General features: G+C 39.3%; 1 protein-coding gene and 1 non-coding gene across 3 annotated transcripts in view; both read right to left on the reverse strand.

Annotated features, from left to right (window-relative positions):
* Window positions 1-23,118, reverse strand: part of ARL15 (ADP ribosylation factor like GTPase 15) — a 433,698-nt gene that overhangs the window by 16,431 nt on the left and 394,149 nt on the right. The window lies entirely within an intron of this gene.
* LOC116462808 (U6 spliceosomal RNA) lies at window positions 12,787-12,890 on the reverse strand. Its single transcript, XR_004246464.1, has one exon. It is a non-coding gene; the product is annotated as a U6 spliceosomal RNA (small nuclear RNA).

The following is a 23,118-nucleotide window of genomic DNA, read 5'->3' on the forward strand; positions in this document are numbered from 1 at the left end:
TTTTTTCTCCTACTTTCTTAAGGATGAACAAACATTTAATTTTAATGGCATTTTAAGAGCATTCTATTGGATCTCACCCCCATATATATTATTATGTTTCAATGTCTAGCTTTTTTGATTGATTCAAGTAAATGAAGTTCTATATTCTTTTCCTTGTTTTCTTATCTAGCATGGTTATACCTCTTATACGTGTTAAAAATAAAATTCAGTTGGATTATGTCTCTGTCACATTTTGATTGTTTCTGTATTCACAAGAGTTAATGACATATTCCAAGTAACGACAAGAGAAAATGTAAATGATCTGTTTTTCAGTCAGCGAATAGGACTCCTAACCTTACAAATCAGGGACAGAAGAGTCCTCCTTACTTTTTTCCTCCCTATATCTATTTATCCAATTCTACATTTTGGAGTCCACTTGTAGCAACCACTTATAGTACCAAATTATGAGTAACTGAATGTTAATGTTTGGTAGAATTAACTCAGCAATCCCTTCTAGTACCAAACTGTCAGTAACTGAAGAGGCCTGTGGTTGACAGAAGCAGAATGCCCAACTTAAACTGGCCTAAAAAGATGAAGAGGATTTATTTGTTTATAAAACTGAAATATCCCCTGCTAGTGTGTGCCCACTGGATTCAGAGGTTCATAAGGTCATCAAAGCTGAGGTTCAGTTTCTAGGTAGTTTCCGCAGGATACAAATGCTGAAAGATAGCTCATACATGAAGAAATAGCCAAGAAAACTGCAGGAAAAATAGGTGTGATTGAACCACAAACCCCTGAATCAAGCAATGCCAAAGGCCTGCAATCTATGAGCTTTTTAGTTATAGGAACCATTATACTCTGCTTATAACGGGCATTATAAATAATTATTGTATAAATTAATGGTTAGGCTATCAAGACTCAATGCAGATGAAGCATCTCCACAAGTCTCTGGTGAACACCATTTTCAGTTACAGCATAATCCAGATTTGGATAATTATTCCTTATTTTTTTCATGTGTATGAGTCCTCAGTTCCTTGAGGGCACAGACAATGAAAAAAAATTTGTATTATCTAGTGTTCTCAATATAATGTGACATACAAAGAGGATACTTATTTGAAAAAATAGATTTAAATAGCTGAGCTACAATGAAAAAGACAACAAAATATGTACTATATTTCATTCCATGTTAAAATGTCAGTAAAAGAAGAAAATTGAATATTGGAGAGAAGTTACCAGTCTTCCCAATTAATCAAGCCATGGTTTCATGAAAGAGGTGGGATTTTACATGAAGAGTTTCAAAACTGTAGATATAATTGGTTAAAATGATTACACATATGCCTACGGGCAACTGCAATGAATCGTGTTGCAAACAGAAAAGTAAACAACCTATCCTGGAAAAGAGAACCACTCCAGAAATCTCAAGACCCACATAGGACACTTATGTTTTGAGCTATTCCTTTAATCTGTGTCCAAACAAAGCATCTAATTCTTATTTCAGAGAATGGAAAACTCTGACATATGCAAAAAGAGAAGCATCAGTACACTTGTCTTTGCATGCAGGTGCAAGCAACAGACTTCTCACTACCATGTATAACATAGTCATTAATTACAGAGGCAGCCAGGTTCAAGAGCATATCATGTTCTCTTCCTTTTTCTCCTCTCCTCCTTTCCTTCCTTTCTGTCAATCATTTCCATTCCACTCTTTCAAAAGAGCATTCATTTTTGGTATCCAGCACTTTTAGGGTATTCTACTTGATTTTTTTATCTTCTGTATTTGGGGTAATATTCAGTTATGATTTGCTTTACATTTCAAGAAAGCAAATATTGTAAGTAGGAAGAAACCTATTCAATGAAAACCTTTCGCCTGGTAATAGAATAAGGTTGTTTGAAGAGTCCTACCTATATGTCTGTAAGCTAACAACGTATGTACGAGACAGGAAAGGGAGTTAATGAGTGAAAGCCCCAAACACATATCAGAGACAACCAATTAGCTTGTCTGAAACACAGGCTTGTAAAGCGATCAGTATCTTATAAAATGGTCTGCTACACGCGAGTAAAATGTTGTTTAAATGGTTTGCTTAACTAGATGCATTCACCATGAAATTGATTCTTTTAAGTTTTTTTTTTTAAACTTAATACCCATTAAGTGTGCATACTGAAATGGCTAGGCGGTGGGAGGGTGGGTGCACATCCTGATATTACAAAGTGCAGGTTGAAGATATGAGTTCCATATTTTATGAGGTTAAAGAGTATATGAAAAAGAAAAACAACTCATCATTACCAACAATTGTGTCTGCCTCAGTAACTGAAATGTTTCAACACAATTGGATTATTCCTCCTTTGCCTTGCTAAAAGCTTAGACTGGGATGGCTAGATGTGCTCTGAGGACATTCCAGTGCTGAGAATTTATGCTTTTGTGTTACAGAAAACACTATTTTCCCACCATAGCCTTTGATTCTGCAAAATAGCATGAGAGGAAGAAGCCCCTGAGCCTGTTTTTTTTTTTTTTTTTTTTCTTTTTTTGAGGAGTCTCGCTCTTTCACTCAGGCTGGAGTGCAGTGGCGCGATCTCGGCTCACTGCAGGCTCCGCCCCCCGGAGTTCACGCCATTCTCTTGCCTCAACCTCCCGAGTAGCTGAGACTACAGGCGACCGCCACCTCGCCCAGCTACTTTTTTGTATTTTTAGTAGAGACAGGGTTTCACCGTGTTAGCCAGGATGGTCTCGATCTCCTGACCTCGTGATCTGCCCGCCTCGGCCTCTCAAAGTGCTGGGATTACAGGCGTGAGCCACCGTGCCCGGCCGCCTGGCATTTTTCAAATCCAACATTTGCCTCGGAGTGAACATAAATTTCATCCCCCTAAGACCTTACAAAACATTTGAGGTAACTTAGCGTTAGCTGACAAATGAACAATTCCTGATTCTATTTCACATTCTGAATTTTCTTAAAAGTCTACTGTATATTTTAAAATGAGTTTTTGGCCACATCTCACATTCAACTTTTTCTGTTATACAAGGCTCCGTGCCACAAATACACGTCAAACAATTGCTACCTGATCAGACAACCAGGAGAACGTGATGTGATTTTGTCGAGTCTAGCTATTCTCCCTGCTTATCCAATATTGGCATCCCTTGTGCACTTTATTAAACTACTGTCAATTGGCCAACTCAAGGGATTCTCTGACTCAACAAAATATTAGGGAGAATATATTTAGTCAATGGTTAAAGACTGTTAAAGGCACAAATATTTTTTAAAAACAGTTTATATACACAAGGTTGTTTGGCTTTTGTAATGGAATATATGTCCCCTGTCTCAATCTTGCAGCTGTCGGGTATGAAAAAACAACAGCAGTAGTAACAAATCAAAATGTTAATATATGGAACCCAAATAAACATGTTTAATATTGGCCTTGTGGTACTATGGCAGCACTCTGTCCTAACAACGACAACATTTAGATGCTGGAGCAGATTCAAATTCTTGGGCCATAAACAGGAGACAGACAAATATGGCAAGCCACGCGTTACTCAGTCACCAATGGAGGGTGCCAATGGCCCCGTCCAGATGCAGAGATATTCAAGGGATGTGCCTGTCAGCAGTTTGTCCTCTGGCTACAGCAAGAAGCCACCATGGAAACACCAGAAGGAAAAGAAAAAAACAGGAAAGCATGGAGAACTAGGGGAAAGAGGGCCAGGGAGCTGAGGCAGAAAAAGCTGACGGCTGCCTCAACAGCACATCTGAGCAAGGGCAACAGGTAACAAATGCGCTTGTAACCAGGTGCCATGTCAGTCACGGGAAGAGAATTTCTTTCCCTGCTGGCAATACAGTCAGGAGCCTAATATCCTGGCAACTGAGAAACATGAGCTTGGAAAGAGGCTTGCAGGCCGTCTAAAGAAAAGCTAAGTGGTAATCCGTACTGAGGAATTTTAGCCAAAAAATCCCACAAAGGACTAGTTGAGCTCAGTATAAAGCCTGTGAAGGATATGTCTCAAGAACATTCTCATCAGACATAAAGAGAACACCAGAAATAAAGGTTCCAAAAGCCACTGACTGGGATTTATCACAGCATTGGGAGTGTGGCCTTGGGTCATAATTGTCATCCATGACTAGTTGAAAACACTAGTTCTAAACCGGGGAAAGGAAAAGGCAACTGTACCTTCCCAGGGGACATTTGATAATGTTTGGAGATTGTTTTGGTTGTCATAACAGGGGGTGGGGAAGCAGAGCAGGTGATTACTACCAGCTTCTAGTGGGTAGAGGCCAGGGAGATGTGGCTAACATCCTCCAATGCATAGGGCAGCTTCCCCTCTCACCTCAACAATTATCTAGCCCAAAAGGTCAATAATGCCAAGATTGAAAAACCTTGCTCTGAACTGATCTTCTAAGGCAAAAGTCAGAGAACAAACCCCTGTTAATGATTCAATCCACAGTTTAGCAGCACAAACCATCAGACTCACTCCCTGGAACCAGGAGATTTAGAAAGTGGACTGGGAGGGTAGACCAGGAGCTACGTCCAGGAACATCACAGGTCGACAGCTCCTATTCTCTGTGCTTCTTTCTGGCTCGAAATGAATAATTAACAGACCTTGGGAGGCCAAGTCAGTACACCAAATTGGACTGAAGCAAGTGTGCCAAGGAAGTAGCCACCTTTCACTCAGTCTACACAGTCACTGTTTTGGGCTCTGGGGATACAAAGGTGAACATAACAAGTCCTGGCCCTCATGGAGCTTACATGGTAGCCAGCGATACTGACAGATATCAAGTAACTAAGTAAAGTCAGGTAGGAATAAGTGACATGAAGGAAAAGAAAGTACTACAGCAATAATAACATTTGCTATATAACTGATCTAAAGGAGGGACAGAAGGCAATATATGGGTTAAATATAAAGCAGCCATAGATAAGGACAAATCTATAGTTGGGTTCAAAACAATAGCACATAGAGCTATGATAAAAGCTCTACTGATTAGTCTCCACCTAATCACCTCGGATCAACTGACTCTTCATTGTCTTGGTACAAAACAAATGATTGATGTTGCCTACACAGTGAATGTTCATGACCAGTGGACACACCACCCTGAATGATGGTAATTACCCAGTGGATGCTGACAACTGGTGAGCTGCTTTTTAATATGTCTGCTCATTTCCACTCCTAGGTTGCTTCACAGCTCTCAAGATGGCAATCATATTTATTATTAGGTAGTATAATTAAATGTGACACCAACAGATAAAATATGAACTTGAGAATTTCTATTCCTATGAAAAAACTAAATGGAATGAGTTCAAAGAACTTAATCAAGGTGAGTCACTAAAACCAAAGTGCTGTTGGATTGGATTTAGATAAGATAACTATAAAGGATTGAGAGGGAAAGACGCAGATTGCTTCCCAAGTATCTTTAACTTATAGTTCCATTTTAAAGAAACAGAAGCTGAAAAATCATAGGTAATGGCTGCTTAATGAAACAAATATAACACACAACTCTGATTAGTGGCCACACATTCAGATAAAAGGCCTTGGCCTAACATGAAAAGATTAGTACCTTTGGTATGCTTAAATTAAAATAAATTATTTATTTTTAGTTCCTTTTTTTTTTTGAGACAGAGTCTCACCCAGGCTGGAGTGCAGTGGCACAATCTCGGCTTACTGCAGCCTCTGCCTCCCGGGTTCAAGCAATTCTTTGCCTCATCCTCCCGAGTACTTGGGATTACAGGCGCCTGCCACCATGCCCACCTAATTTTTGTATTTTTAGTAGAGATGGAGTTTTACCATGTTGGCCAGGCTGGTCTCGAACTCCTGACCTCAGATGATCCTACTGCCTCGGCCTCCCAAAGTGCTAGGATTACAGGTGTGAACCACCAGCGCCTGGCCTTTTAGCCAGTTCTTGATTAACTGTTCAACTACCAGTTCAGATCAGGCCAGATGAGTGGGCTCTTAACTACACGTTCTGCTCTACATTTCCAGTCACACTTTTCATCATGTCTGAATCAAAAGCATTCTCAGAGGGGAAGTCATTAACACCCACTTCAGTCTGAAGTTTAGAGTGTTACATAAAAGCATGTCCACTGTCAGAATCAATACTAGTGTCTATCACCTCAAATCCTTTTTTGTGAGAGTCGAGTATAAATAAATAAAATTAAAATACTCAAACCCACGCTCATGTGCACACCCCCCCACCCCTACAGTTTCCTGTAGAAATATTCATCTCTATGAAAGCATATCATGGTTATAACTGAAAACCTTGTTATTAAATATAATGTTAGTTAAAATATTAAACGTAATGTTATTCTGAATGTATTTGTAAAATATTTTCTAAATAGAACTTATTCCAATTTTCTAGACCCAGAACAGAAACACAATTATATTATAAAGTATACCCACCAAGAAAATGTCCTGAGCTTTTCTCAGCCAATGCCCTGATTACAATCTTCCACACTACATTTCTTTAGAGAGCAGGTAATCTTAGGACTTTGCAGAATAGTCCTATTTTACCTTGAAATTATCATCTGTTTCTTTCCCACCCTTATCAAATTCATTTTTCCTTTGGTAAAATGCCAATTCCAGAAAAGCACTTAAAAACAAAAATCATATAATTCCAATGCCTGACAAATGATAGCCTGTACCAATGATCTATTTTTAACTAGAAGGTGTTAATAACAAAACAATACTAAATGATACATGTAAATGGCATTTGCCTCTATGTGTCCACAAACTTACTTTTAGTTCCTGATACCCTGTCACATTTAGCATAAGGGGACTTATACATCAGAGTCCTTGAAATAGGGTTTGTAAATTTTAGGTGCCTAGTCACAGCATCTAATCTTTCACTGAAAAAAAGGAAAAGATGTGGCTCTAGAGAAATCAGGATTTCAGAAACAAATTCTTGCCTGTTTGACTGTAGCTTCTCATCTATCCATACAACACACGTAACCTGCACACTTTTTAGCAAGTCAATTATAGTTTTCATAAAACATGTGGAAATGCTGGAATCTCTTGCAGCTGCTGAAATACTTGAATTCTGACTTCTTATATGAAGTCATGGACATCAAATATGTAGTAACCTACTTACAGGTTGAACTGCTTTTTGGCACCACGAGAAGGGGCAACCTTCTATCAATCTGATTTGATAAATCTGTAAATGTGTCTGGTAGGTGGCAGGGCTTGGATCAGTAACAAAAAGTATTGTACTATGGGATGGGGGTTTGACAGGTTCCAGCATGACCACTGGCCCTGTACATCACCAAGATGTGATTTACGTCCTACAAAACCTGGGGAAAGAGAAAAAAATGGAAGCAATTAAGAGGTACAACATAATGGGGGGAAGTTCTGCACATGAGATGGAGGTGGAAGTGAACTGAACTAACTATTCTCTTTCTTGTTCCTCTCACTTTCTCACAAAGTATGTTATTAAGCAAAGGACTTATTCAAAGCACTAAAAGACATAATATATTAATTAACATTCATGGAGGAATTGAAAAGAGTTCCCTAAATGAGCCAATCACTCTATCCTTATAGGTAAGGCTGAATTTGCAATGGCTTGCATAACTATCTTAATGGTTTTTATGAAATATTATAAATTAGACTCATAGTTTAGATTTAAGAAATTCATTTGTACTGCATCATAGATGTTTAAAAATATTCCTATATCTGCACAAAGCATAAAAAGCTCTCTGGAAAATCATGAAACCCTTGCACACTCAATATTCCTCCCCACCCCAGTCCTTCCCATCTGCCAGCTGGGTTTCATTTTAAGAATTTCACACTGAATATAAAGTGCTATTTTGACCATGTGGCTCCAGAAATGTGAATTTATAGTCTATTCAGCTTGTATGCAGGTGATTGACAGAGAGGGGATTAACCAACTGGATGCGATGAAGCCGCTGCCTCTTCCTTCAGGTTACTTTAAGTTTCCATGCAAGGATGGCCATCCTTGCATGGTTTCATTGAGGCTAGCAAGAAGTACAGCTTCCTAGCAGGGGACTTACTTTTCATTTAATTACTACATGGCCACCATACCTTGAAACTATTTTCTTCATGTTACTATTCCTCCCACATTCCATCTATTTTCCCATCTGTAAAATGGGAATACTGAAGTTGGCTTTCTTAGACATACCTTGTGGTCATATCCTACTGATACATGACACATATCTATAGTTATTGGTCTTTGGGTTTAAGAGTCAAGATTTTGACAAATGTGTATGCGAGCATGTGTGTATCTGGTTTTCTTGGGTCGGGGCAGACTAGAGGGAATAGGCATGGAGAAGGTTGAAAGGTTGGCTTAAGAGTTCCTTTATATATATATATATATTTTTTTTTTTTTTTTTTTTTTTTTTTGAGACGGGGTCTCACTCTGTCACCCAGGCTGGAGTGCAGTGGCGCAATCTCAGCTCACTGCAAGCTCCGCCTCCTGGGTTCACGCCATTCTCCTGCCTCAGCCTCCCAAGTAGCTGAGACTACAGGCACCTGCCACCATGCCCTGCTAATTTTTGTATTTTTGGTAGAGACGGGGTTTCACCTTGTTAGCCAGGATGGTCTCGATCTCCTGACCTCGTGATCCGCCTGCCTCAGCTGCCCAAAGTGCTAGGATTACAGGCGTGAGCCACAGCACCTGGCCGAGTTCCTTAATATATTCTTACTCTCTGTGTGAGCAATGCCTAATAACTGAAATATGGAAGAGACCCTCTACACGCAGTATTTCAGATATTGCTTTGGGCATCTAGAAATGTTTCAGATACGATTGCTATTTAAGATTGCCACATAAAGCAGTCCTATTTTTTCAACAGTTAACTATCTTGTTTCAGACTTCTCATCCTCAAGCATCATCACAGGCACAAAAATGATGTCATAACTGTAGACAATAGTCCCCCTTTACATGCAGTTTCGCTTTCCATGGTTTCATTTTCCTTGGTACCGTATAAAAAGATATTTTGAAAAACAGAAAGAGAGACCACATTTGTTTTCATTACAGTATGTTGTTACAATTATTTTATCATTAGTTACTACTGTTAATCTCTTACTGTGCCTAATTTATAAATTAAACTTTATCATAGGCATGTATGTAGAGGAAAAAAATATAGTATCTATAGAAGGCCTTCTGTATCCATGAGTTCCACATCTGTGGATTCAACCGTGGATTGAAAATACTCAGAAAAAAATTGCACACATACTGAACATGTAATGAACATTTTTTCCTCGTCATTATTCCCCAAACAATACAGCATGACTAGTTATGCAGCATTTACATTATATTAGGTATTATAAGGAATCAAGAAATAATTTAAAGTATATATGAGGATATGCATAGGTAATATGCAAATACTACACCATTTTCTTTCACTGACTCAGATTTTGTTATTTGAGAAAGGTCTCAGAACAAATGCCCCATGGATACTGAGGGACAACTGTAAAGGGTTTGGTACTATCTATAGTTTCACGCATCCACAGGAGGCCTTGGAATGTATCCTCCATCAATAAGGGGTGATCCACTTGTATTCAGATTTTCAAAATGTTTCTTTTCTGCAACTTTAGGGTCATGCAGTTCCTGGGATTCTGTACACTCACTAAATGCACGGGAAATAACACTATAAACCAGATGACTTCCCTATTTGACAAAAGATCAATGAAAGGATATTCGAGCACTGACTTTTGAGAAGGGTGTGTAGGATGTATTCAGATTTGATACTGTGACACTGAAGCTAGTCTCAAAATTAATGAGCATATACACAAAAGTTGACATCAGATGGAAGATGACATCATTTGAAAAATATATGCTTATCATATCCCATCAGGTTTGGTCCTGTTCAGAACAGGAAAAGTTCCATTCATAGGTGGAGTCTTCAGCTTCTAAATTATTTGGGAGAGTAATAATAACGTTTCCCCTCCCTTCCCTCAAGACAGAGCAAACAAACAAGTACACTAGAGAAAATCAATTATAATTAGGGGAAAATTTCTCCTGCTTGCCAGCAAAAATAAATATGGCTCCATTGAAAAAAATCACTAATATTATACATTGAAGTTTTAGACATATGCTCTGAACAATTAAGAAAATTATTTGAGCACAGAAAAAGGTATGGAAGAAGCCATATCAAACTGATAACACTGGATAATAACCATGGGGATTAAAGAGGGAAAAGATTATTAACTTTTATATATCTTTATGTATCTCTGAATAATTGGACTTAAAACAATAAGTGACTATAGTTTTTGTATTTTAAAAAAACTAATAAAATAAAAACATACAGGCTGGGCACGGTGGCTCATGCCAGTAATCCCAACACTTAGGAAGGCCGAGGTGGGCAGATCACCTGAGGTCAGGAGTTCGAGACCAGCCTGACCAACATGGAGAAACCCCGTCTCTACTAAAAACACAAAATTAGCTGGGCATGGTGGCACATGCCTGTAATGCCAGCTACTCGAGAGGCTGAGGCAGGAGAATCGCTTGAACCTGGTAGGCAGAGGCTGCGGTGAGCCAAAATCACGCCATTGCACTCCAGCCTGGGCAACAAGAGTGAAACTCCATCTCAAAAAGAAAAATAATAATAAAATAAAACAAAAACATAAAAACATACACATGAACACATCAAAAAGAGAATTTAAGGAAATAAAAATACACTGTATGCAGAGACACATCCAAGAAGGTAACCTGGCTCACAGTAGAAGCTCGACAAACTTGAGTTATATGAACGTGAAGCACACAATAGCTGACAATATAAACATTCTCCTCATATAATAGTATCTACTCATGTGCCGCAGACAAATATAGTTGCTTTTTAACCATCATAGTTAAGAAATATGGATTTTTATCTTATCTAAGCACTTGGAGATTTAAATTTTAAGTCAATAATAATTTATAAGAGTTTGTCTGTTTCTGGAAGGTGGGCAACCTTTCAGGCAGTCCAGAAGAGCTTCAGGATTCTTAACTTTCACAATGAAAATCCAACAACTGCCCACAGGGCTGCAATGTTTATATGTGGATTTTCCAGAATTAGTGGTACCAGCTCTTCAGGCCCGGACAGGAAATGAAATCTCCGACTACCTGTTCTTTATCAGATCTCCTGGGAGAAGTAATCTTTAGAGAAGATCATTGAGAGGGCCAGATCATCCATCTTCCTCTACAGGATGTCTAATGCTATCCTTGAATGAAGTTCAAGTATACCCTGCTGAAGGCTACCAAATCACTTTATGGCATTTCAATACTAGGGTCTCAACGTTACTTAATGCCACTGTAAGAAAAGGCCACAAGAAATTCAAAACTACGCTTACTATAACAATGTTGTGAATTACTCATTAGATCACTCGATGTCTTCTATAGAAAACATCTTCTTAGAATTATGGCCTTAAATGACGAGTTAATGGGTGCAGCACACCAACATGGCACATGTATACATATGTAACAAAACTGCACGTTGTGCACATGTACCCTAGAACTTAAAGTATAATAATAAAAAATATATATATATATATATATATATATGAAAATGTCTTCTTAGAATTATGCTCGAACAGCTTTTATTTTCCCTGTGGAAGACAAATTCTCCTTCTTTTCCATAGTGAGAAATAATATGTCACAGGTCATGATTCCCCTGCCCTTTCATTTTTCAAAAACCCAGAGCAACAAATATGAAACTCAAAAGTGATTCGACCAATAGGAGTAGGGTTGAGCATTATTATAGTTGCCTTCTTTTTGTTCTGATCTTCTTGTATTTCAATATTTTATTATTACTATTTTCATGTGAGTCACTTTAAATACTTTGTAGACAGAAGCAGTGGACTATATAGACAAAATAAAAATAAAGTAATATCTCCACCTGGAGTTGAACAATAACATTCAGTTATCTCTTTCCTGGGCATAACTGCTTAACAGAATACACCAAGCTTCATTGAAAGCCACCAATCTTCAATCATTCTTACTATTTTGAGGGCTTCTTAATTTTACCATGGAGTGTGGACTCCAGTTTTATCAGAATTGTCTTGGTATGAGAAGCTTCAACTGAAGTTCACTCATTTAAAACATTTTAAGAATACCACAGTAAGAAGAAATTCATCAGTAGGTCAAGTCCCTTATAGCGAAATCCAAGGGACTGTTCAATTGTTTTACTATATAAAATGAATGATGCTTACAACATCATTTTTGCAGAATCCTTCCTTCTTTCCTTCATCCTTTCTTTCCTTCTCTCTCTCATTCCTTCTCTCCCTCATTCCTTCCCCCATGACTGCAATATTTTCAGGTGATAGGATTTTAACTGTACTGTCCAGTTCTTACTATCTTATAGATCAGATGTTAGATGTCATATGGCATTTTTTTTTAATTGCTTGTTTCTCCAAAGTACCTTTAACTTTTTTTTCAATAGGCTTTTGGGGGACAGGTGGTGTTTGGTCACATGAATAAGTTCTCTAGTGGTGACTTTCTGAGATTTCAGTGCACCCATCACCTGGGCAGCGTACACTGTACCCAGTGTGTAGTCTTTTATCCCTCACCACCCACCATCCGTTTCCCCAAACCCCAAGTCTAATATGTCATTCTTATACTTTTGTGTTCTCATAGCTTGGCTCCCACATATGAGTGAGAACATACGGTCATCTGGCATTTTTAATGCCACATGATCAAATCCAACAACACTCTCCAAAATAATCTTTCAGGGTAGTGATGGTGGACTCTAAAAACAGTAAAGTTAAGGTGTCTTTAGCCATAGGATTCTGGGCAAACTGTGAGATAAATAAAATCTGCCTTCATTTCTTTTTCACCTTCCTTTCCAATAATTCCTTCCAGCAATCCGAAGTCTCTATATACCTTACTATGTGTCAGACTCTTTTTTTTTTTAATGGAATACCTTATGAATTTGCATGTCATCCTTCCACAGGAGCCACGCTAATCTCTGTATCATTCCAATTTTAGTACATGTGTTGCCAAAGTGAGCACCACATACTCTTTTAAGACTAAAAATATATATATTAACTCATTAATCCTCATGTCAGCCCATTGAGGAAAGTACTATTATTATTCCATTTTTCGAAGCTAGGACACCGAAGCTTAGACAGGTTAAAGAATATGTCCAAGCCATGGGGGCAAAACACAATGGTGGTAGTCTGGCCCAAGAGCCTGTGTACAGTGGAAATATGCTGCTTGTTGGTTAGTATGCTGCATGCTGAGCTAGTAGTAACAATAAAAAAGCGGTTTTCCATGAAAAATCAGTGATTAATAACAGGAAGTGAAATCCAACAGTATGTAACTTTAGGTACTTATAATAGGGTTGGGATGAGATTTGTTGCAATGCCTCCTGAAGTCCCTTAAAACTCGGTCCACATCAGCAGCCACTCCTTGAGAGTATTGCAAGTAGAACAAAGCATTTCAAACCACAGAATCCTTTCAATGTTTTTATATTTCTCCACTATAATCTCGCAGCACCCCCTCCTCCAAAGGGCAGCACTGAATGCACAGACACATGACACATTGATATAATCAAGGTTGATTGGTGGCTTCCCACATATCATGTGAGGTCCCCAAGAGATTAAAGATTGCTAGAGTATTGTGGAACCCTCAGTGATCTGGATTCAACTTATCCATTCATTCATTCAACAGATACTCAACAGGAACCTACTACATGCCAGATACTCTTCTAGAGACTAAAGATAGAGCGGTGAACAAAGCTGAAAAATCCCAAACTTCTAGCTACTTACATTCTAATGAAGAGAGACTAAATAAATGTGATAAACCAGTAAAATAGTATGTAGTGGGTTAGACAATGGCATAAAGTACTAGGAAGATGAAGCAGGAAGATGCGTGGGAAGTCTACAGTTCAAAACAGGGTGGTCAGGCCAGGCATGCTGGCTCACGCCTGTAATCCCAGCACTTTCGGAAGCTGACGGAGGAAGGTCACTTGAGGCCAGACTTCAAGACCAGACTGGGCAACAGAGTGAGACCCCGTCTCTACAAAAAATTGTTTTAAAAATTAGCCAGGCATGGTGGCATGCATCTGGAGTCTCAGCTACTTGGGAGGCTGAGGTGGGAGGATTGCTTGAGCCCAGGAGGGCAGGGTTGCAGTGAGCCAAGGCTGCACCACTGCATTTCCCCATGGGCAACAGAGTGATATCCTGTCTCAACAAAACAAAACAAAAGAAAGCAGGGTTGTCATCTCTCAATACTCACAGATCCTATCCCCTTAACTTTCTAGCCAAACTGAGTTTAGTTACTCCTTGAACTCACCTTGCCCTTCCCAAATATGATCTTTGCCCAAGACAGTTCTTTCTGCTAGAAGGCCCTCTGTCCTGTTTCTTGTGAGTGGTAGTTTAGCTAGTTAACTGGACTGAAGCCAAAACTACCTTTGTTCAAATCCCCTTTTTACTACTTACTAACTGTTTGGCTTTGGGTAAGTCCCTTAACTGCTCTAGTTCATAGTTTTCTAATTTGGAAAATGGGTATAATAATAATGACAAGAACAATAATACCTATATCACAAGGTTTATTGTGAGGCTCAATTGAATTAGAATATTAAAGTGCTCAGAATAGTACCTGGCACTATTCTACTACTACTATGACCTCAACTAAATTTCTATCTGTGCTTAAGACCCAATTCAAACGCTACTTCTCAATCTCTAATCACAATAGCTGAAGGTGAGATTTTCCTTCTCTGAGATCCTGTAGTCCCTTGGTTTTATCACTGTAATGGTATTTAACCTGTATCTTTGCAAGTATTCACGCTATCTTGAAGTACAGTTATTATATACATGTGAAGTACAATTATTATATGTGTGTGTATATTTATTTACTTATAAACAGCCTCTTCCCTCCTGAAATCACAGCACCTGAGGGTTTAGAATGAACATCAACTTTTCTTCTTCCTCCTTATCTCCTCTTCCCTTCTGTGAGTGTTTTAATCAGGTCATTATTTATATGTACCAGAGAGTGGACAGGACAAGGAAAGGGAAGTGAAATTAGCAAGTTCACGGGCCTACACACACACACACACACACACACACACACACATACACTTTATAGTTCTGTATTAGTTCATTACATTTAAATCTCTCATTGTTTTTGATCTCCTTCTCTGAGGAAAGCTTGGTGGTACAGCAGTCTATCCTCCAAAGATTCACAATCTAAATCATGTAGAAAGCCTTAAGGAAAAAAAAAATTCCTCTCACTTAAACAACTTAAGCCCCAACCCTACTCGAAACTATGCCTTAAAGTGCTTGCTGTCTCCCCAAATACACCATGTATTAATTTTCACACTTCAAGACTGCTACTTATCCACCTGATCCACTCTGGAACCTCCTTCCCTTCCCGTCACTTCTCTTCTCTGTTTTCCTTGCTCTCCCTTCCCTGAAGAATTGACTGCTCCTTCAACCCAAGGAATACATAAATATTCGTCCATTCATTTCCCCTCTCCCCTGCTAGAGTGCAAATTCTTTGGGATGAAGACAGACCTCAAGGCTCAGAGAGCTTTGCCCAAAGTAGATCCTCTCACTCATCTTGGCGAATTCCGCATCTGGAGCAAGGCCTGCAGTGGGGCAGATGCTCAGAGCGTTCACTGAATGGAATTGAATGAGCTGCTAATGAGAATAGCCAAAGGAATCTTTTCTTGTTTTCTTTTCTCTTTCTTTTTATCATCTTTTTCTTTTTCTTTCCTTTCTTTCCTTTGATGGAGTCTCGCACTTCTTTGCCCAGGCTGGAGTGCAGTGGTGTGATCTGGGCTCACTGCAATCTCCACCTCTCTGGTTCAAGCAATTCTCCTGCCTCAGTGTCCCAAGTAGCTGGAATTACAGGCACGTGCCAGCATGCCCAGCTAATTTTTGTATTTTTGGTAGAGACGGGGCTTCACCATCTTGGCCAGGCTAGTCTCGAACTCCTGACCTCAAGTGATCAACCCGCCTTGGCCTCCCAAAGTGCTGGGATTACAGGCATGAGCCACTGCATCCGGTCAGTCAGCCAAAGAAATTTCAGTCCCTCCTTCCCTCCCTTGTCCCTGCCTTCTGAGCAGAGATGCTGGGCACAGAGCTGACCAAACCAAACTACTAGGGGGAGGAGATACACAAATACTTCCTAAAACAGGCTGGGCAGGATGATCTATAGTTTTTATTAATTCAGTTTGTTGGGGGCTTTATCACACACAAGGCACTGTGCTGTGAGAGAGAAAGATAAACAAGACCTGGTACTGCCCTCAAAGAACCCATAGGCTACTGGGTGAAAAAGACAATAATTATAACAAGGTATAAAAGTGGCTGTGGGAACACAGAAGAGGGTGTGAGATTTACCTGTCTTGATGGTTGCTAACTCATTTGAAAATTCATAATATTTATAAATGATAATAAATCCATAGCAAAAGAAGCTTTAAAACTATAGTTCTCAAGTCTAGCATTAAACAGTTTGGACAATGTCTAGGTTATTTTATTTTGTGGAGAACAGGCTGTTTCTGAAAGCTCCCACTTTTATGGCCCAATCAGTAAGAGATTTCTATTCCAGCTGCCACACTATTCATTTATTTTAGTTGTAAAAACTTGAAAAAGCGAAAGGAAGAAATGTAAAATAAGCATCCCTGTCAAATTTACCCTGTTTCTTTAGGATGATGTTGATCCAAGACAAACAGTCTCAACCAGGGCAACATATATTTTAAACTTCATTGCAGCAAGTAAGAAAGAGAAACGACTTGATTTCAAGTTGGTTTTTGATTTGTCAGGTGACTTTAAGTGATTCGCCTCTTGGTTCCCAATTTGGCTTCTGTTCCAAGGTAGAAATTCTAAAACTTGCTCTTTCACTCAGGCTGAAGTGCAGTGGCATGGTCATAGCTCACTGCAGCCTTGACCTTCTGGGCTCAGGTGATCCTCTCATCTCAGCCTCCCAAGTAACTGGGACTGCAGGTGCACATTACTGCACCTGGCTTTTTAATTTATTTTTATATTTTGTAGAGAGACTGTCTTGAACTCCTGGGCTCAAGCGATCCTTCTGTCTCAGCCTTCCAAAGTGCTGAGATTACAGGCGTGAGGCACTGCACCTGACCTGAAATTCTAAACTTACTCATAAAATACCGAGAACAGATTTAATTCAGAGAATACCTTAATCTCAATGTGGTTGTGTCCAGGTGAAGAGTCAAAATGTAATACAAAAAAAAAAAAAAAAGAGAGAAATAGAAAATTAGGTTCCACGACAGACACCAGGGCTTACTTGAGGATGGAGGGTGGGAGGAGAGTGAGACTTGAAGTACTAATTGGGTATGATGTTTACTACCTGGGTGACAAAATCATTTGTACACCAAACCCTAGTGACACATAATTTACCCGCTGCAGGGAAAACAACCTGCACATGTAACCCCCTAAACCTAAAATAAATGTTGGGGGGAAAGAAAGAAAGAAAGAAAATTAGGTTTCAGAACACAAAGTATTATTATTATTATTATTTGGAAAGTGCCTACTAAGACAGGGGCAGGTGACATGTTCTTTTAAGGCATCAGTACTAAGCCTGCCCAGCAAATACACAGCTAATCTAGAATATTGTGATAGAAAGATAAGGGTACAGGGAATCTTGTATGAAACAAGAAAAACGCCAGATGATTGATACAGCCTCCAACATAATTTCTCCTAAAGGCTATTAACAACACAAGAAGGCCCAAGGCATTACTCTGAGCAAATTAAGACCCCACAGGTCATGTAGGAAACTCTTTCAAACATCCCAACATTTGATGTTTTACCATTTCATTTTGCTCTGCATATCAAAGAGATGGTTTACCTCTAGCCCAAACCTCCGATATTCAGTAATCACTCTATTCATATATGTATGAAGGAAACCACTACAAAAGAAATACACAAAGCTTCAGTTTACTCTGGATTCAATATCCTAGGGGAAGACAACAGTTTTCATTTTCTTTTCTTGCTGGAGAACAAAAGCATCAGGTAGGAAAATCTGTTCCCTTGGAAAAGGACCAGCCATTTGTTCTCTGGAAGGCCCCTGAAAGTAAGCAGATAAGGGAAAGTGGATACCTGGACTTGCCTGAGAAAAGCCTTTTAGGTCCAATTGTAGCAACTTATTTGAGAGCTGCAACTCATGAAGTGTGTCTCTGATATCACTTCAGATACGAAGGTTAGTGAAACATACCAATAGATTGAATCATCAAAAAATTCTCCTAGGAATTTGAACACACAAGATTTGATGGAGAATTACTCCATTGGCTCAAGCCTGGATGGGCCCCTAGTGGAGATAAGATACAGACACCTTTTAGACAAGGGTTTCATTCTTCAGAAATAGAAGCTCAAATTGAGAACGTTCCCTCAATCCCTCAACATTATCATCACAGTGTTTATTAGGCATCTACATATACTCCGTAGGCACTAACCAAACACATAAAATCTAAAGTCTCTGCCTTCACAGAGCAGACAAATTAAGAAAACAACCCCACCTCCCGCTCCCATTCTGGGGACTACACATCAGAAAATAGATCTCTTTTTACAAATGTGACCAGTTTATTTCCTTAAATCCTTATTGATTCAGGAAACAGTGCTCTTCAAGTCTCTGGCTTGAGAAGAGCAGTGAAGATTAACCTTTTCTGATACTCAAGCTGCAGGATATCTTCTTTGCATTGCCTCTAGAAGGATTTAACATTGCTCTAATCCCTCATCTATCAAACTCCTTCACCAGAGGGATGAAGGGGGCCCTTTTGCTCCCTATTTTTATGAGTCTGCCAGGAATACACTGGCAATCAAAACTGAAGCTGCATTCCTCAAAACGCTTTTCGTAAATAGACACAAGGCAGTATTGTGCTTACACATATTTCATATTCTGAGTTGTCTATCTTAAACTCAGGCTCAAAGAGGCTCTGAATTTCCCATTCTTAGAAATCATACGACATATGCAATAAGAACATATGGCCATGAGATAGCTGAGGCTTCAGTTTGTACCACAGCCAAGAACACTAGATGCCCAAGTGTATAACTACTAATGAATTAAGAAATAATGCAGAGAAGTTGTCGAGAGAAGGAAAATATAGAAAACCAATTTAGAAAAAGCAGATTTTATTTATTTATTTATTTATTTATTTATTTATTTATTTATTTATTTATTTATTTATTTAGACAAGGTCTCACTCTGTTGCCCAGGCTGGAGCGCAGTGGTGTGATGATAGCTCACTGCAAATTTGACATCCTGGGCTGAAGCAATACTCCTGCCCCAGCCTCCTGAGTAGCTGGGACAACAAATGTGCACCACCATGCCTGGCTAATTTTTTTTTATTTTTAGTAGAGATTGGGGGGGGGTCTCACTATGTTGCCCCAAGCTGGTCATGTACTCCTGGGCTTAAGTGATCCTTCCACCTTAGCCTCCCAAAGTGCTGGGATTACAGGTGTAAGTCACTGCTGTCAGCCGGAAATCAGACATTTTAGAGGTATCTGTCAATTGCATAATAATCTAAAAATATTTACATAAATGTGATAATGAGAGATTAGAGTGATTTAGATTTGGGGGGACATGGAAAACAAAGCTTCTCAAACTCAGCAGAATTTCAACAATTATCCAAGGTTGACAGGCTTAAAAATACAAATAGAGACTGCACACTAATAAATATGAAGCTCTTAAAATCTGGCTTTAAGGTTATGCCACACAGACCATTGACAGTTAGCAAATGAAATAAAAGAGTCTGAGTATCTGGAAGCAAAAGAGATGAGATTTTGAAATCTATCTTGTAATTTGGTGAGGTTGACAGTAAAAAAAAAAAAAAAAAGCTGCTTTTTTTTTGAAGGTCCATTAAACTTGAAAAGTAACAACATGAAATCTACAATCTAATTACACAATTAAAATTAGTACAAGGAGATATACAATTATTTTATAACTTCTAGATTTCTACTGGGCTTTTTATTTCCTCCACTGGTTTTGTCTGTCATTGGGAAGGAAAATTTCAATGGTTTATCTTATAAACACCAGGTGTGAGTGAACATTCACTGGGCAACTGTACAGGACATAATACACCCCTCATAACACCTCCCTATCAAGGCTTTTGTTATAGATCACTGCCAATCTCTGTGAAAACAGGAACCATATTGCAAAGATCAGCAGTCATACAGTTTTCCTTAACAAATTCAAATACTACATCTTAAGTCTACGAGGTGTGTGCCAAACGTGTTATCCAATATACTGAGTAGTAAATAGCAAAGCCCTCCCCATCAGATTTTCTCAACTTGGAAGGAATTAGGGAAGCCATTGAAATGAATGCAGAATGGTTTGCAGAACCGTAAATATTCATGGTAGAATCTACAAATGTAACACTAGCTACCCCTTGTAAAATCATCTGTGCTCCTGCCAAGGGAACTCACACTCCAGCGGAGTGCAGAGCAGTAGAAATACATTCACCTTTCTTATGAAGACAAGAAAAAAGATCAACCTAGTGCTTTCTATAAACAATAATACAAGTGAGAAGAAAGTGATTGAGGGAAACAAAACAGGATGGGAGAGGAAAAAAAGGAAAGGTTTGAGCATGCCTGTGTGTGCATTCGGAATAAACAGCTCAGATTAAGGCGAAAGACTTGCAGCAGCTGCTGCCATGGTCTATTTCTATTGAATGGCAACAGGGAGGGAACAAGGGGAGGCAGACAGAGCTAACCTTTATTGAGCACCTACTATTCCATGCTGGGTACCTGGAATACCATGTGTATGGATCAGCTCACTCGTTTCTCATAGCAACCAGTGACATTGGTGTTTGAGTTGTTGCTTTTGTTCCTTGTATCAGAGCTGTGCAACTTGAACTAGAAAGATCACTGTCCTGCCATTTTCTAATCAAGTAATCTTGAACTGACGAGTCAATAAATGTCTTTAGCTTCCTAATTTTTTAAAATAAGGGAATAACAGCTGTCTTTGAAGGCTTTGGGTATAGACTGGGCACAAATATAGGTAAAGTATTTAGCACAGTGACTGCCCAGAGTAGGTGCTCAAAAATTGGTAGCTTTATGAATAAAGTTTATAACTACTTAATAGAAAGCTGTAATATGTGAATAACTTTTTTTAAAAAATGAAAGTCTCATGCTAAAGCCCTGAACAATCCTTCCTTCCTGTAAGTACCTTCATAACTTTTGGGGGTCTATTTTACCCAAATTATTATTTTATTTTTGGTAGAGTAGTCCAATTTTAGAAACTTTCCCCCCATATATGTAGGGTTGGAGGGTAATTGAAGACATGATGATAGGGTCTCACACTATGTTTTTCATTCATGGTTTCAACTTGGTGTATATCTTGCTTGGTTGCCTTTCATAACATATGTTCTTGTCATTTTGTTAAAAAATGGCTCTTCAACACAAAGTGAGTGCTTTTATGGGTTCAGAATAATTTGCACAGTCACTGAGCAACTGCCAAATGGTGAGCATCATTGTGGCTGCTGCCTGGTGCTTCTGGAATTTTTTTTTAAAAAGTATCTGCCAGCAGGTGCAGTGGTTCATGCCTGCAATCCAGCACTTTGGGATGGCTGTGGAGGGAGGATCACTTGAGCCCAGGAGTTTGAGACAAGCCTGGGCAATATAGTGAGACTCTGTCTCTATTAAAAAATAATAAATAAATAAATAAATAAATGGAGCTGCCTACTTACGACATGCCAGGCACTGTGGTGAGTGCCTTAGACAGCTAGTGCATAGCAGTATCTGTGTCCTCCTCTTCTTCCAGGGCAAAAGGCTACACTACAATTCATAGCCTTTGCCAGGGTTGGCTGTGGCCAGGTGACTGAGTCCTGGGAGTGGGGGCACAACTGATGTGCACAACCTCCAGGCCTGGCCCAAACTAAACCTTTGTGATGCCCCCTTTTTGTGCGCACAGTCCTCTCCCTTTTCATAAGTGTTGAATAAAGTAGCCCCAAGGACCTAGAGGAGAGCAGAACAAGATAGAGGACATCAGGGTCCTTGAATAACTACAAGAAGCAGAATGCCCCCACTGACCATATTGGACTGTGAGGTGACTTACAGTGTCAAGACATTGAGATTGTAGGCTTTATAGCAACTGTATTACTCTAATACAGAAACATTTCATCACTTAATTCTCATTGCGGCTCTGTCAGGTAATGTATTATCACCTGCATTTAACTCATATACGAACAGAGGCTCAGAGAGGTAAGTCACTTGTTCAAGAGCAAGCAGCTAACGGGTGAAGAAACTGACATTCTGCCCTTGGTCAGTGAAACTTCAGGACCCATGTTCTTACCCATGGGTATACTGTCCCCCTATAGCTATTGTAAGTATGTAAGTACAAAAACCTATGTGTTAGACATTTCCGCTTTTAACCTTGAACTTACGTTCTAGTAATAGAAACATTTTATTTTCCCGTTAATTATAATGGAGAATAGTAAAAATTAACATGAACGAATTTTTGTAGATGATTTCACTCAGGGAGTGACAGAATAATGCGTATAAAACACTAAAAGCACAAGGCAGGCGGATCATTTGAGGTCAGGAGTTCAAGACCCGCTTGGCCAACATGGCAAAATCTGTCTCTACTAAAAATACAAAACTTAGCTGGGTGTGGTGGAGTGCGCCAGTACTTGGGAGGCTGAGGTGGGAGGATTGCTTGAACCCAGGGGGCGGTGGTTGCAGTGAGCTGAGATTGCACCACTGCACTCCAGCCTGGGTGACAGAGAGAGACCCTGTCTCAAAACAAAACAAAACAAAAAATCATTAAAAGCAGACTGCTCTGACTAAAGCAAGGCTGGGGTTACCAGGAACAAGCAGTTTGACAATCACTATGTGCCATCATATTGCTTCTCAACACCGAGCTATTCAGATTTCTTTCCTTTTTAAATCAGTTCTAGAATTCAGCTTTGCAGACGTACCAGAGCTACGCACCGCAAGTTAATGTACACCTTGAAAGCAATATGTACCTTAGCGACAAGGTAAATCCATCAATATCTGCTCATCAAACTACTTCCTGTTTTACTTAACTTGTAGAGTAGCACCATGTGTTTTGTCAGTTAATTATTGACCCTCAGCTGGCAGCCACTTGGTAATGAAAAGACTGTCTTCTGGTATGCCTTAGTTTGTGTTTCTGGTATGGCCATCTCAGCTTCCATTCTCTCCTTTAAGTCTGAAGTCTATATTCAGCTCTGTTTAGTTCAATTAACATTCACTATTCCCTTGCCTGTGTTTAGTAACGAGGATACAAACAAGATTCAGGCCTGGTCTCTGCCCTAGGACCA

This window comes from Hylobates moloch, unplaced genomic scaffold (genome assembly GCF_009828535.3).
Source record: "Hylobates moloch isolate HMO894 unplaced genomic scaffold, HMol_V3 SCAFFOLD_23, whole genome shotgun sequence".
NCBI classification, from domain to species: domain Eukaryota; kingdom Metazoa; phylum Chordata; class Mammalia; order Primates; family Hylobatidae; genus Hylobates; species Hylobates moloch.